Here is a 14,107-nt window from a genome sequence, read left to right on the forward strand (position 1 = left end):
GCGTGCATATTCTGCCGTTCTTTGAACATCAGATGAATAAATATAATTTAATAAACGCAAATAAAATTTTGTACTAGTTACTCGAGGTCGCTGAAAAAGAGCCAATCTGGTTTCAACATTTACCGTACCATCAATTCAGTACGAAAAGAAGAAAACTCGTTATTTAAAGTTCGCTCATGAATGGCAGAGGCAAGGGACAGCGACATTGCCCTAATAAGCAGGACAATGCTCTTGGAGAGACTCATAGAATATTTAATTTTCCCTATTTTCCTTTCCTCCTTTCCTCACTGGGCTATTTTCCCTGTTGGAGCCCCTGGGCTTATAGCATCCTGCTTTTCCAACTAGGGTTGTAGCTTGCAAGTAATAATTATACATATGTTCAGGCCAGGCAATGGCTGCTGATGACTCAGTTGATAAGACCTATGGGCTCCCCCGAACCCCCCTATCCTTAGTTCACAAAAAATGGTGAGGTTGCAGCGACCAAAGGAACTAACCAGTTTGAGCGGGTCTTGAACCCCAGTCTGGCAATCATCAGATAAGGACAGTACCACTAAGGCCACCCCAACCACAATGCATTGTTGAAAAGTCTTATTACGAGTAGAACTTCTTGGTACTGTTAATGTTCTAGGGGAGGTTATGTCCTAGGGCAGTGGTCCCCAACCTTTTTCCTGTCATTTCCCCCCCTGCACCCAGTTCAACCATCCAGATTCCCCCCTTCATGCCCCGCCCAGCCCTCATGCCCCGCCAGCCCTCATGCCCACTCGCCTGCCTCAGAAATGGGGATGATACTCCAATTCTCCCCTTGAATATTATGTCAGTGAGAACTGATATGATCATATCACAATTTGAATGGCTAACAACAAATTGCCGCCCATACTATGAGGACATTTTCCGCTTGTTTTAGTTAGTAGGTAGTGTAATTATTTCCCCCCTGGAAGCTTCAAATTTCCCTCCAGGGGGAAATTTCCCCCATGTTGGGAACCACTGTCCTAGGGTATTTAGGAAAAGCTGTAGGGATAACTCCATTTGTAAAAATCTCGATAATTTTCTGTAGATAAGAGTAAGATCGTATTAGTTATCTCAAGATATATTTTAAGAGCTGTTTTCCTGGTTGATCACATGTAAACCCTGTGCCATACAGGACCTACAAGATATATGTATATTGTTGGATATAATTATCACATAGCGTATTCAGCTTTATTATTTAGCTGGAAAAGCCCCCAGTTGGGGCTCCAACAAAAGTAGCCCAATGAGGAAAGGAAATAAAGAAAAATATTTTGAGAACAGTAACATTAATGTAAATATCTCCTTTATTGACTAAAAACTTTATCAAAAGAAGAGGAAGAGAAATTAGAATAGGGTGCCCAAATATTATCCTCAAGCAAAGACTTTATAATCTATATTGAGAAAGGGACTTTGAAATTTTTGATATATGTACCTTTTGGTAACGAGTTAAGCAAATTAATTTACTACTGTTAAATAGGATTTTACCTTCGTCTCACGAAAGGCGTGTTGTATTTAACTGAACATGAATTACATATAGTACAAGCTTGTCTTATTTTGAAGAAAGACTGGTATCAGAAAACTTATAAATTTTCTAGCCTATTGGTTCTAGAAAAATAAAATTTTCTTACTGTAAATTTCCGAGTACCTGATTTCCTCCCTCCCTCCCTCCCTCCTTCCCTCCCTCCCTCCCTCCCTCCCTCCTCCTCCTCCTCCTCCAGTCAAATATTGCTTAATGGAAACATACACCTGGTTTTTAAATTTCCTATTCGTGATCATAATCATATATGGCTATTAATTCCGAAAGATAACTAGGATAAATTCTTTGTTCGTGATTCTTATTCATAATAGGATGTGTTAAATTCACTCCTTGATCCTTATTTAAATTAACATATGGACGACCACGTATAATCTATAATTGGACTGGAAACCAGCTAGTTAGTACCTTGTTATTTTTAGCTAACTTCTAATAATACTCGTAAGTGAAAGCAATGACATTACTACTGCATTTTTGGCTTATTTTTTCTAATAAATGAAAAAATAGCATTTCAATTGGTCTTTGTTTAACGATTACAAGTAAAGGAAAAATACTGAAATAGTTAAGAATACAAAACTTGCATTACTTACTTTAAAGTTTTAGTGAACTTGTATACTAAAAGATGCGTGAAGTGACATTTTATGCTGATGAAAAATAAGCTTGTGCTAAAGTTCTTACCTGGTGATTGCCAGACTGGGGTTAGAATCCCGCTCAAACTCATTAGTTCTTTTGGTCGCTGCAACATCACCATCCTTATGAACTAAAAATGGGTGGTTTGGGGGAGAAATAGGTCTATCTGCCGTGCCATCAGCAGCCATTGCCTGGCCCTCCTTGGTCCTAGCTTGGGTGGTGAGGGCTTGAGAGCTGATCATAGTATATGGCTAGTCTCTAGTGCATTGTTCTGCATGCTATGGCAATGTCACTATCCCATGCCTCTGCCGTCCTTCAGAAGCCTTTAAGGGTTTCCGATGTAAATTAAACATGTATCGTATATTGAATCTACAGCGTGCACTGTCATGAAATATGCAATAATTAAGTTATTTCAAGCTAAATGGATAATTGAATTTTCTTGTTGCCCATAGAACGTGTAATTAGTTTTTTGGTAAAAAAGCTCATGCCTGATTTGTTTTACGTAAAACATTATCATTGAATTGAAAATCCATATTCGACATATTTAAACTATTACGGTACATTCTGTCATGGTAGTGAGTATCCGGTCCCCTGGCGGAGAATTTTATAACCGGGCGTGAAACGAAGCGTGGCAAAGGAGAAGGGCCATTATTACTGTCGCCGTCGTTATTGTTGTTTGCTAAGCTACAACCCTAGTTGGGAAAGCAGGATGCTATAAGTCTGTGGGCTCCAACAGGGAAAATAACCCTGTGAGGAAAGGAAATTAGGAAACTACAAGAGAAGCAATTAACAATTTTACTATTAGTGCACGTAGCTGTTCGTAAAAGGGATTAATGGCTTTTAAAAAAGTTAATTGAAGAGCATGTCTTTTTAAAACAATTTTACCGAAATTTTAAGGTTTACTTTAAGCAATATTTTCCTGTTCCTTTCACACGGGGATAGATATCCCTCTGCTGTACAGGACCTATAAAATCTGTTGTGTACATTCTTAGGTATTTTGGAGAATCATACGGCGTTTCAGTATCGTCAAACCTACATAATCGAAACACAATAGAAAATGTGTGAATATTTTCAATCTTATAAATTTGCCCAAATCCAAGAAGTGTTTCAAATCTAATGATTATTAAGTGTTTTGAAGCAAGGGGTGGTATTGGGACAATCATTTCAGTAGAGATATTACAACAAACGACCTGAAAACTTTAAATTCTGAGAGGGGGCCAAGAAGACTCCTCTCGTGGAGGGGGAGGGGTCAAGATTTTCCCAAGCGGGGCAATTGCCCCCCTTTGGCTATGCCATTGAAGAAAAGTGTTAGCATTGGGGCAAGAAAAATGTTAGCATTGGGGCAAGAAAAATGTTAGCATTGGGGCAAGAAAGAAGTTAGCATTGGGGCCAGAAAAGTGTTAGCATTGGAGCAAGAAAGGGGTTAGCATTGGGGCAAGAAAAGTGTTAGCATTGGGGCAAGAAAAGTGTTAGCATTGGGGCAAGAAAAGTGTTTGCTTTGAGGCAAGAAAATTGTTAGCATTTCGGGCAGGAAAAGTGGTATTTCGGGCAAGAAAAATGTTAGAATTGGGGCAAGAAAAGTATTAGGATTGTGGCAAGAAAAGTTAGCATTGGACAGAAAGTGTTAGCATTGGACAGAAAGTGTTAGCATTTGGGCAAGAACAAAGTTAGCATTTGGGCAAGAACAAAGTTAGCATTTGGGCAAGAACAAAGTTAGCATTTGGGCAAGAACAAAGTTAGCATTTGGGCAAGAACAAAGTTAGCATTTGGGCAAGAACAAAGTTAGCATTTGGGCAAGAACAAAGTTAGCATTTGGGCAAGAACAAAGTTGACATTGGGGCAAGAACAAAGTTGACATTGGGGCAAGAACAAAGTTGACATTGGGGCAAGAACAAAGTTGACATTGGGGCAAGAACAAAGTTGACATTGGGGCAAGAACAAAGTTGACATTGGGGCAAGAACAAAGTTGACATTGGGGCAAGAACAAAGTTGACATTGGGGCAAGAACAAAGTTGACATTGGGGCAAGAACAAAGTTGACATTGGGGCAAGAACAAAGTTGACATTGGGGCAAGAACAAAGTTGACATTGGGGCAAGAACAAAGTTAGCATTTAGGCAAGAACAAAGTTAGCATTGGGGTAATAAAAATGTTAGTATTGGAGCAATAAAACAAGTTAGCATTGGGACTAGAAAAATAGGTGCAATGGAAAAAAAAAAATAAAAAAAAAAAAACATTCAGGCAAAAAGTCTTTTCATATTGTAGCTGAATGTCTATTGCTTCTATATTGTGGCTGAATATCTCTTATCTTTTTGTAGCTGAATGTCTATTGTTTTTATATTGTGGCTGAATGTGTCTTATCTTTTTGTAGCTGAGTGTCTATTGTTTCTATATTGTGGCTGACTGTCTATTGTTTCTATATGGTAGCTGAATGTCTATTGTTGCTATATGGTAGCTGAGTGTCTATTGTTTCTATATTGCGGCTGAATATCTATTATTTCTGGTTTTGTTTCGATGATGGCTCAACGTCTATTGTTTCTGAACGCTTTACAGTGTTTTGTTTCTGTGCGTAAGCAGTGTCTGTTTCTGTACGCTAACTGAATGACAACTGAATCTGTACGCTTACTGAGCGTGTATGGTTTCTGTGCCAATAACCCGTGTATACTTGAGAAAATATTTTCCTCTAGAAGATAGAGGAGTATAGATAATGCCCAAGTATCCAGTTTAATTTTGGGGCATCGTATTTGTAAGTTCCACGGCAAATCGTGGTCTGAGAAGTTCAAACAAAGTGAAGGCGTTGTGAGCGGCTTTTAAGGGCAACAGCTTATGCTGCCATAAGAAAAGCTTAATTAAAATAAAAGCTATTCCGGTGTACCGATTATCCAAGCGAAGCATGTTTTAAGAATATCGGATATTTTATTAAAAACTTAAGAATGTTGATTGAATGTGAAATCTTTTATTACAATTTATTTCATTAGGCCTACATTGCTTATTTCATCACATGGTATTTTAGGGTTATGGTGGCCGATGTGGTGACGTCCCGCTCTAACTCGTTAGTTTCTTAGGTCACTGCAACCTCACCATCCTTGTGAGCTAAGGATAGGGGTTTAAAGGTCTAGTCAATGCCTGACCCTCCATGGTCCTAGCTTGGAGAAGCGGCTTGGGCGTTGATCATGTGTACAGTATGTATGATCTGTCTCTCTGGCATTGTCCTGCTTGATAGGGCAATGTCACTGTCCCTTATCTCTGCTATTTATGAGTGGCATTTAAAGCCTCCAATTACTTAGTGATGTTTTTTCCGGGCCTATTATCCAAGGAAATCTTAAGCACTATAGGTCATATGAGCATATCATATAGATTCTAAGGTATTTAGGATCTCATTTAGCCTATTCAGCGTTAATTGTCAAATTCACATCATCGAATAACTGAGAAAACAATGCATTAAACATTTAAATAAGTTACAAAATCTTTAAAATCGTATATTTCGAATATTTGAAAAATTATATTTTGACATTTATTTTGAGCATTGAGATTAGAGGTTCATTGTTTAAAGGGTAAAAAATCAAATCGGTTCAAATAGTTATTCTAGTGATTTTTTTCTTTATTCTTAAGTATATATGGAATACAAAGACCCTATTACCAGGTCTGTATTTTCATCTGTCAAATATTTCGGTCAAAGCTATTACATTAGTTCCCCTTAATATATTAACGTTTTCGTTTATGCTGAAGGTAGAAATAACCCATTTTCTATATTTCATAAGATTACAAGTTACAAAGTGCCTCACGTCTAAGTTATTTATTTGTATTTTCGCTTATATATTAGTAATTTATAGGCTGTGATTATGCTTAAAGGTGCATGATGTGTTAGAGACAATAACTATGTAGGCCATAAGCGTGAATTTGTCCAGAAGAAATGCGGGATATACAAAGTTTATATGTCCTAGAGAGGCCTACTTGCGAAATGAAAATTTGCCATTTGCTTCATGATCCATATTTCTCATTTTAAGTTTCTTATACTTAGTTTATCTTTGTTAATATATCGTGATTATATATTTTTTGTTTGTTTGTGATCTTTATTTTCCATAATGTCCCAATCTAAAAGTAAAGAGAAGTTTGCTAAATTAGGGTTAAGAAAATTACTAATATTGTTCATAGAGAACTTATATACCGGCCCCTCCCCCCCTTATAGACAATGTACTTCAAACAAGTCGTCAGCTGATATCTCTCTCTCTCTCTCTCTCTCTCTCTCTCTCTCTCTCTCTCTCTCTCTCTCTCTCTCTCTCTCTCTCTCTCTCTCTGAATATACAAAGTTGGGTTTAGCAGATAACTTCCACGGATTATACGGTTCATATGTTTTTAATTTTATTTTAATTTTTGATAACAAAATGTGATGTGTATCCGCCTATTATTATTATTATTATTATTATTATTATTATTATTATTATTATTATTATTATTATTATTATTATTATTATTACCCAAGCTACAACCCTAGTTACAAAAGCAAGATGCTATAAGCCAAAGAGCTTAGAAGGAAAAATAGCCCAGTGAGGAAAGGAAATAAGGAAATAAACGGTATGAGAAATTAACTATTAATAAAACATATTAAGAATAGTAACATAAAAAGATATATCATATACACTATAAAAAATGTCGGCCTGTTCAACCTAAAAAACATACAATGACTTAGTCCCACTTCCAACTCGAAATGAATTGTAACACTTATTTTAATTGCCTATTAGATACTTTACTTACTTTAAGGGCTGTTTTTTTATAGTCTTCAGAGAGGGGAACCCTGTGCCCTACATCATCAATTGATCGTATATATTCTTAGGCATTTGGTATATTGGCAAATCCACATTAACGAACCACTTAGAAGTCTAGTTTCTTCTTGAATGTCTTAATATCTTCAGTCTTTCGTATGTCTAGTTACTTGCTTACTTGTTTACTTGTTTTGGGTTTAAATCCAACCCTCCACTGAAGTCGAGTGAACTACTTCTCGGGCGGGTCCATATTAATCATCTAACGAAACATTTTCATTATAACTTATACAATTCTTTGATTGTAGCATCTTCCAAATCATATGATCTTGTGAAAAGTAATGTCTCTAGTTTCTTCTTAAATTCAATTGCTCCCTTTAGGTCCTTCATTTCAGTTGGCAGTTTATTATAATGTCTAGGCGCACAGTAGCTAAAAGCCCTTTCACCAAATTTACTATTTGTTCTTGGTTCAGACAGCCCATGTTTGTCATTCATGTGTCTTGTGTTAACATTTGTTTCTAGTTCTAGTTTGTTCAGGCATTCTTTTAGATACTTAGTTAGGGAGCTTCTTGTATAGTCTTGGAGCCCCACATTACAAACCATGTTATTTCTTCGTCATTGAAAAGACTATTTATATCAAATTATATTTACAAGGTCGTTCATTGTTATTCATTTTCTTTTCAGAAATGGATACCTATCAAGGCAGACTGAAATTTTGATCTCATTTCCATTCATCCATAAGATCTATTTGATACAGCTCATTGAAGTTTTTTTTTTAAGTTATTTCGCTAAAGTAAAAAAAAAAAACTATTATAACCGCCACTTTATATTTTATCTCAAAACTTTTAATTTTGATAATAGCCTGCTCAAAACGGGTAAACACAGTCACTTAAAGAATTGAGAAATTTCCCCGAACAGAGCAGTTCTCCCAAGTCAAATTGCAAATGACTTGGTTTTAAACAATTATAATGTAATCATCTATTGTGGTTTAAACATCTTTGACCTTAAAATTATTTGTTGCATAAATTTATTTTGTTAATGACGATTATAGAAAGATCAAATTAGCATTTTTCAAGTTAAAATCACGTAATTAAGTTTATCCTAGAATTTGAAATTTATAATAACGAAATAAACTTTCACTTAAATCACGAAATTAACAATTAACAATATTTCTAATTTACCCAACAATCAGTTCCGCTATTTGGAAGAAAGAATGATTTATGTAAATTGTCAAAAAAACATTTTATTGCATGAAATTAAGCTATGCAAACATCGTATGATTAGGATTGTAAAGATTTATTATTCATAGATAAAAAAAAACTTAAGACACTTATAGAAATCAAATGCTAGACTATAGTCTTGGTTGTATCAAATAAATCTTATGGATGTATTGAAATGACCAAACTAAACTCCCACTTCGTCAAAATGTTGAAAATAAAAGTCAACATAGAACGGGTAAGGAAAACAGGACAGGATTCAGGAATCTGTCATCAAATTTGAAAGATAAGTTAATGATTTTTATAATATTTTTCTAATTTCTTGGCTGAAGTTGAAAAATTTAATTTATCATTAATCAAAAGTTCGGTACGAGTGCAAGAATGTTGTAGTAAAAATTTCTTTGTTGCCACTGAAGGCATTAACATTTAAATGACAAATTTGATCATCAAACATCACTATACTGTAGTCAGGAACTATAGGGAACCTTTAATCATATTTTAAAGATATTTTTGGTAGAACTATAGCAGTATAATTTCCATTATATTTCACAAATTTGAATTGATTCTTAATGTTTGTCTTAATGTAGCTTGACATTGTGAACTAGTGTTGCGGAAATCTAGACTTCTTGAAATGTCATGTTGTCAATGTGTATGAAAGTCAGTCTTGAGTTTCTGGTATCTCTACGTTTCGTTAACTGTACAGAACCTTTTGATCACTTGACCAAGGGCACGCTTACTTTCAAACTTGACCAAGGGCACGCTTACTTTCAAACTTGACCAAGGGCACGCTTACCTTCAAACTTGACCAAGGGCACGCTTACGTGCAAACTTGACTAAGGGCACGCTTACGTGCAAACTTGACTAAGGGCACGCTTACGTGCAAACTTGACTAAGGGCACGCTTACGTGCAAACTTGACTAAGGGCACGCTTACCTGCAAACTTGACTAAGGGCACGCTTACCTGCAAACTTGACTAAGGGCACGCTTACGCGCAAACTTGACTAAGGGCACGCTTACGCGCAAACTTGACTAAGGGCACGCTTACGTGCAAACTTGGCCAAGGGCACGCTTACGTGCAAACTTGGCCAAGGGCACGCTTACCTGCAAACTTGACCAAGGGCACGCTTACCTGCAAACTTGACCAAGGGTACGCTTACCTGCAAACTTGACCAAGGGTACACTTACAGTACTTTCAAATTTGATGGAGGGCACACTTACTTTCAAACTCGACAAGGGCACACTTACTGTCACTCTTTCAAAACTTGATCAAGGGCACGCTTACTTTCAAACTTGACCAAGGGGGCACGCTTACTTTCAAACTTGACCAAGGGGGCACTTACTTTCAAACTTGGTCAAGGGCATGCTTTTCAAACTTGGTCAAGGGCATGCCTGCTTTCAAACTTGACTAAAGGGGCACTAGCCAAACATGACTAGTACACATGCATCTTTTACTTTTAGGCTGTAAGCTTAATTTACTCTTGGCTTCTTAACCTTCAGAGATCTAGATAAGGGTCAGTACGATTTTTAAGTTTGGTATTTAGCATTTTGAATTTACAAAGGTGTGGGGAAAAAGGAGGACATGCTTATTTAGTATCATTTTCCTGGATTATTAGCCTCAAAATACTGATCTGTCAGAGATAAGGGAGGTTGGTATCAACTAAGTGTACTATAATTTATTTCAGAGGAGTTGGCTGTTATGAAATGTGGGCTCCAAATCTACCGCAGAGCAACTTCGGAGTGGAGCAACTGGATTTTTCTAAGCTATAATTGGACTTTTCACTACCTAATGAATGGTAAGGATTTTTTTTTTTGTCATGTAATTTCTTGACCTAATCATGTTGAAAAAGGATAGTAGGTTGAATATAGTTCTTTACAAAAATCATTGTACAAAAGAATATGAATATTTTGTTTTCCAGTCTAGTTCACGGTCAAATGGACAACTGGTATCGTTTTGTTCCTACATAAATACAAACCCTAGTCCTTTAATAGGAGTATGTATTCAGCGAAGCTGGATATTTCCGGTGCCCTCGACTCTGTCTTTAGCTTTTTCTTTTAGATGAGTTAGCAGATTGTCGTTAGATATTTAAAAGGAAGGACTAATTTCCAATGGTTTTATGGTGACCATAGCTGTGATAATTCACTGTGTAAACCTGCTGAAAACCATACCGCATTCTTGTTCTTGTTACACATTCCTGTTTGCTGTTTATTCCCTCGCTGGTGTGACCTGGTGAGGATGACAATGTTGGCAATCTGTAGACATTGATGTGCACTGTTGGAAGGTTGTGGTTTTACGGCTGCCAAATATGAAGCAGAAAGGTACCACAACCCCTCATTTCAGTCCATTCCTGTTCCCGAGAAGGCACTACGGATGTATCAGTTGGTTGTGCCACCTTTTCATGGAGTTCCCATGACCGTTTTGCCATTCAAATATCATCGGCCTGAACGACACTTGGGAGAACTTAAAGCTCCTCCACTTCTGCCTTGCCTTCATCTCATCACACGGTCATTTGGGATGAAGTAGTCCAAAGACAGATCAATAGAAGTTACATACGTGTGATATATGGGAGAAACTTCTGTTACCAGTCCTCTTGATTGCTTTCAATGAAGATGAAGATGACTACTCAAACGCAGAGGACTGTGTGCCCTCGCCTGTTTATGCTCTTCTACAGGAAAATACCAATGAGAGCTTTTTTTCTGCGTGTGGGTCCTACCGTATTTGCATGACCTCTTTCCAGTGCACACCTTTCCATACTATTAAGGCCAGAGACAAGAGTTCTATATTTGCTTGCTAGTACACTTTAGACATACTGCACCTAAAGACATCCCTATATCAACCATAGGGGCTTATAGAAACCTGCTTTTCCAACTAGGGTTGTAGCTTAGCTAGTTAAAAGGATTGTAGTTGGGTCTGGACTCCTTGCGGGAAACACGAAGACTGGAGCTTTTATGGAGTTCGCCACAGGAATGTTACTAGAGTTAGCAGGCCTCTCAGTGATCCCCTCTTAAACAGTAGAATGGATGGTATATAATGCTTAGTCACAAATATCCTAGACTGAGAGTTCAGACAAAGCAAGCAGGAGATGGCAAGAAGAATAGAGGCTCTCTACTGCTTCTGTCCAGGAAGACCTAGAACCCAGCCATTCATATCGTATCTTTCTATTCCTTACAGGAAGTGACTATTTGGGAGCCAAAATTACTTCTCTCAAAGTTCTGTGATACTATGATTCCTCCTACAATGGAAAGAATATGGGTAGATCCTAGAACGCCAGATGTAGGGTCCATCTTGGATTCGTGCGCAAGAAGTCAGCCATATCAGATCTCTCCCAGGTCTTGAAGAACTTGTGTGGCAGAATTCTTTAATACAAGTCTGATAAAGACAGAGCCACCCCTACTCAATACCTAAGTATACAAACAGGTCCCTGGATACCAGTATTCTTGACATAGTGATAGTTACTCGAGAGGGAGTGCAGTATATTTAGCTTTCATGGATTGTGAACCATTGGTCTAAGATTGATTATGAAGTCTTGAATGATCGGTAAATCACTGGTATTTCTACCACTTTTTTCGTCTCCTCCCGTGGGATGCAGCAGTCACTCTTATTTGTTGGAACTAAATGCTAGATGTAGGAGCGTCACATGACTAAGCAACTTTTCTTACATGCAAGTTTTGTTCAAAAATTTGTCCATTATGCTAGGTGAGGGGAAGATGGTCAAATGCATGCAACTAGTTTTTCATTATGATCATTCTGACAACATATGCTCCATGGTTATAAGGTGTTCATTAGCAGTCTACCAGTTTCTGGTTGTGACTTAGCTTAACACCTGTGGCATCTTCTGTCAAAGTTCTCAACAATTTAATAAAAATAAAGTTTCAGAAAGCAGGATTAGGTAGACACGAATCTGCGATTCAACAGTGTGTTTCAATAAAAAATTACATAGTCTTGAGCACACTTCAGTTACTTGAAAGGGCCGAAAAATTGTCAATCACATTAATAAAGATAAGTGCTCTTTTAACCATTCTTGAACATTTTACACTATTCTTGGGCGAACAATCAACCAGGACACGAACATACAAATGCATAAAATAAGGTTAATGTTCCTTTCGCTTCACTATTCTACTTTTAAAAAATTCAAGTATAAATTTTATATGAAGTTCTTAGAATGTTGGTCTTGAATAGCAGCGTAATTACAAGACAGCATACACTCCCAGGCCAATCAGCGGACTGAGGTCATTCACATGACCTCAGAGGTTTCAATCAACGTGTACGTGACACTTTTTGACACTGTTGTTAGGAGATTGACAGGACTTATCACTTTTACACCTGTACAGCAAGTGTTCGGGCATTTTTCATGATAGTAAGTCAGCTACTTTTGTTAAAGGGTCTTCCTCTCCCAAGGACAAGTCCTCTATTAAATGTTGAAGGTATATGTTAGTGTAGGAACAAATCACAGTCATTTTTATTTTTTCTATCTATACAAACCTGTATTTGTTTAGTTATACTTCGAGCCTCGATCACCCCTCAAGTCAAAGGTGGTAGGTCAGAGTGAGGGCTCATTGGCCTGTTTTAACGGCCTTATCTAGCATTGCTAAAATCGCACTTTTATTAAGACTCAAGTTTGTATAATTAGGAAAAATGCAAATTAATATAGGTATTTGTAATTTTAGACATACAGTACACGATAAGAAAAACTTATTGTTGCAAGTTGAGTTAGTTTTAAGTATTTTTGCCAAATATTTGTTTCCTTTAGAGATTCTATAATTGTACAATGATAGTTTACAAAAATAGTGTAATGGTATTGCTCTCATGAATTCTGGGTCTGATCATAAAGATTTTAGGAAAAAGTTAGTGCAATAACCAGTTTGTCATGGGTAACTTGTCAGAATTTTGTTTTTTTCAAGTAAATTCAATCTCGTTGTAAGAAGCCCATGATGCGCTGCAGCAGCATAATTGCTATAGAATTGATAACCAAAAATTATGGAATGTTGGATAACTTTACCCAAATAATAATTTAAATGTATATGCTGTTAATCATGTTAGTGCTCAGTTGAACTTACTGTATTGTAAAAAGCTCTGTGGTTACTAATTTCCTTTCAAGTTTCCAGTGAGTTGTTGCAACATGGTTTGTACTGAAAAATTTCCTCATTGTAATCAGTCACATAACTTATTTTGTCATGTACTGCGTTAGGTCATGTACTGCGTTAGGTCAGTAGGTATGTAAGAGAACTATCTTAGATTAATTGAAATTTTATGCTCTTCCATTTGGTATTTACATGAGACTAGCTTACTATATAGAACTTTTCTTTTATTTGCAGAACTATTAAGGCAGATACAGCCTCCAGAATTTATAAAAAATAAAGAAATAGGAGGCTCAGAAAAAGCTGCTAGTCTACATACTGCCTGTCCGTTATTATTATTACGGATTACTTGCTAGCTACAACCCTAGTTGGAAAAGCAAGATGATATAAGGCCAAGTGTTCCAAAAGAGAAAATAGCCCAGTGAGGAAAGGAATTAAGGAAACAAGTGTGTGCCTGAGTGTACCCTCAAGCAAGAGAAATCTAACCCAAGACAGTGGAAGACCATGGTACAGAGGCTATAGTGCTACCCAAGACTAGACTGGTGTGATTTTGGAGTCTCCTTCCCCTAGAAGTTACTTACCATAGCTAAAGAGCCTCTTCTACCCTTACCAAGTGAAAAGTAGCCGCTGAACAATTACATTACAGTTGTTAACCCCTTGAGTGAAGAATTTTTTAGTCAACTTGGTGTTGTCAGGTGTATAAGGAAAGAGGTGGATGTGTAAATGCCATGGATGAAAGTAATCCAGACATATGTAGAGGGATCCTTGCATTTCTAGTGTAGGAGTTACTGTAGCTTAGTGACTCAACTGAGGGTATTTGCTGACGATCCACGATCTCAGAAAATAAAGTTCTCTTGAAAGTTCCAGGAATCAAAAATGGAAAATG

General features: G+C 37.0%; 1 long non-coding RNA gene across 1 annotated transcript in view; it reads left to right on the top strand.

Annotated features, from left to right (window-relative positions):
- LOC137642369 (uncharacterized) overlaps nt 1-13,856 on the top strand; it is a 16,995-nt gene extending 3,139 nt beyond the window's left edge. Inside the window, exons 2-4 of the long non-coding RNA XR_011044760.1 lie at nt 7,613-8,383; nt 9,828-9,938; nt 13,459-13,856. This is a non-coding gene — a long non-coding RNA (uncharacterized lncRNA). The remainder of the gene's footprint in view (nt 1-7,612; nt 8,384-9,827; nt 9,939-13,458) is intronic.
- Nucleotides 13,857-14,107: the final 251 nt, after the last annotated feature.

This window comes from Palaemon carinicauda, chromosome 6, assembly GCF_036898095.1.
Source record: "Palaemon carinicauda isolate YSFRI2023 chromosome 6, ASM3689809v2, whole genome shotgun sequence".
In the NCBI taxonomy this organism is placed as follows: Eukaryota; Metazoa; Arthropoda; class Malacostraca; order Decapoda; family Palaemonidae; genus Palaemon; species Palaemon carinicauda.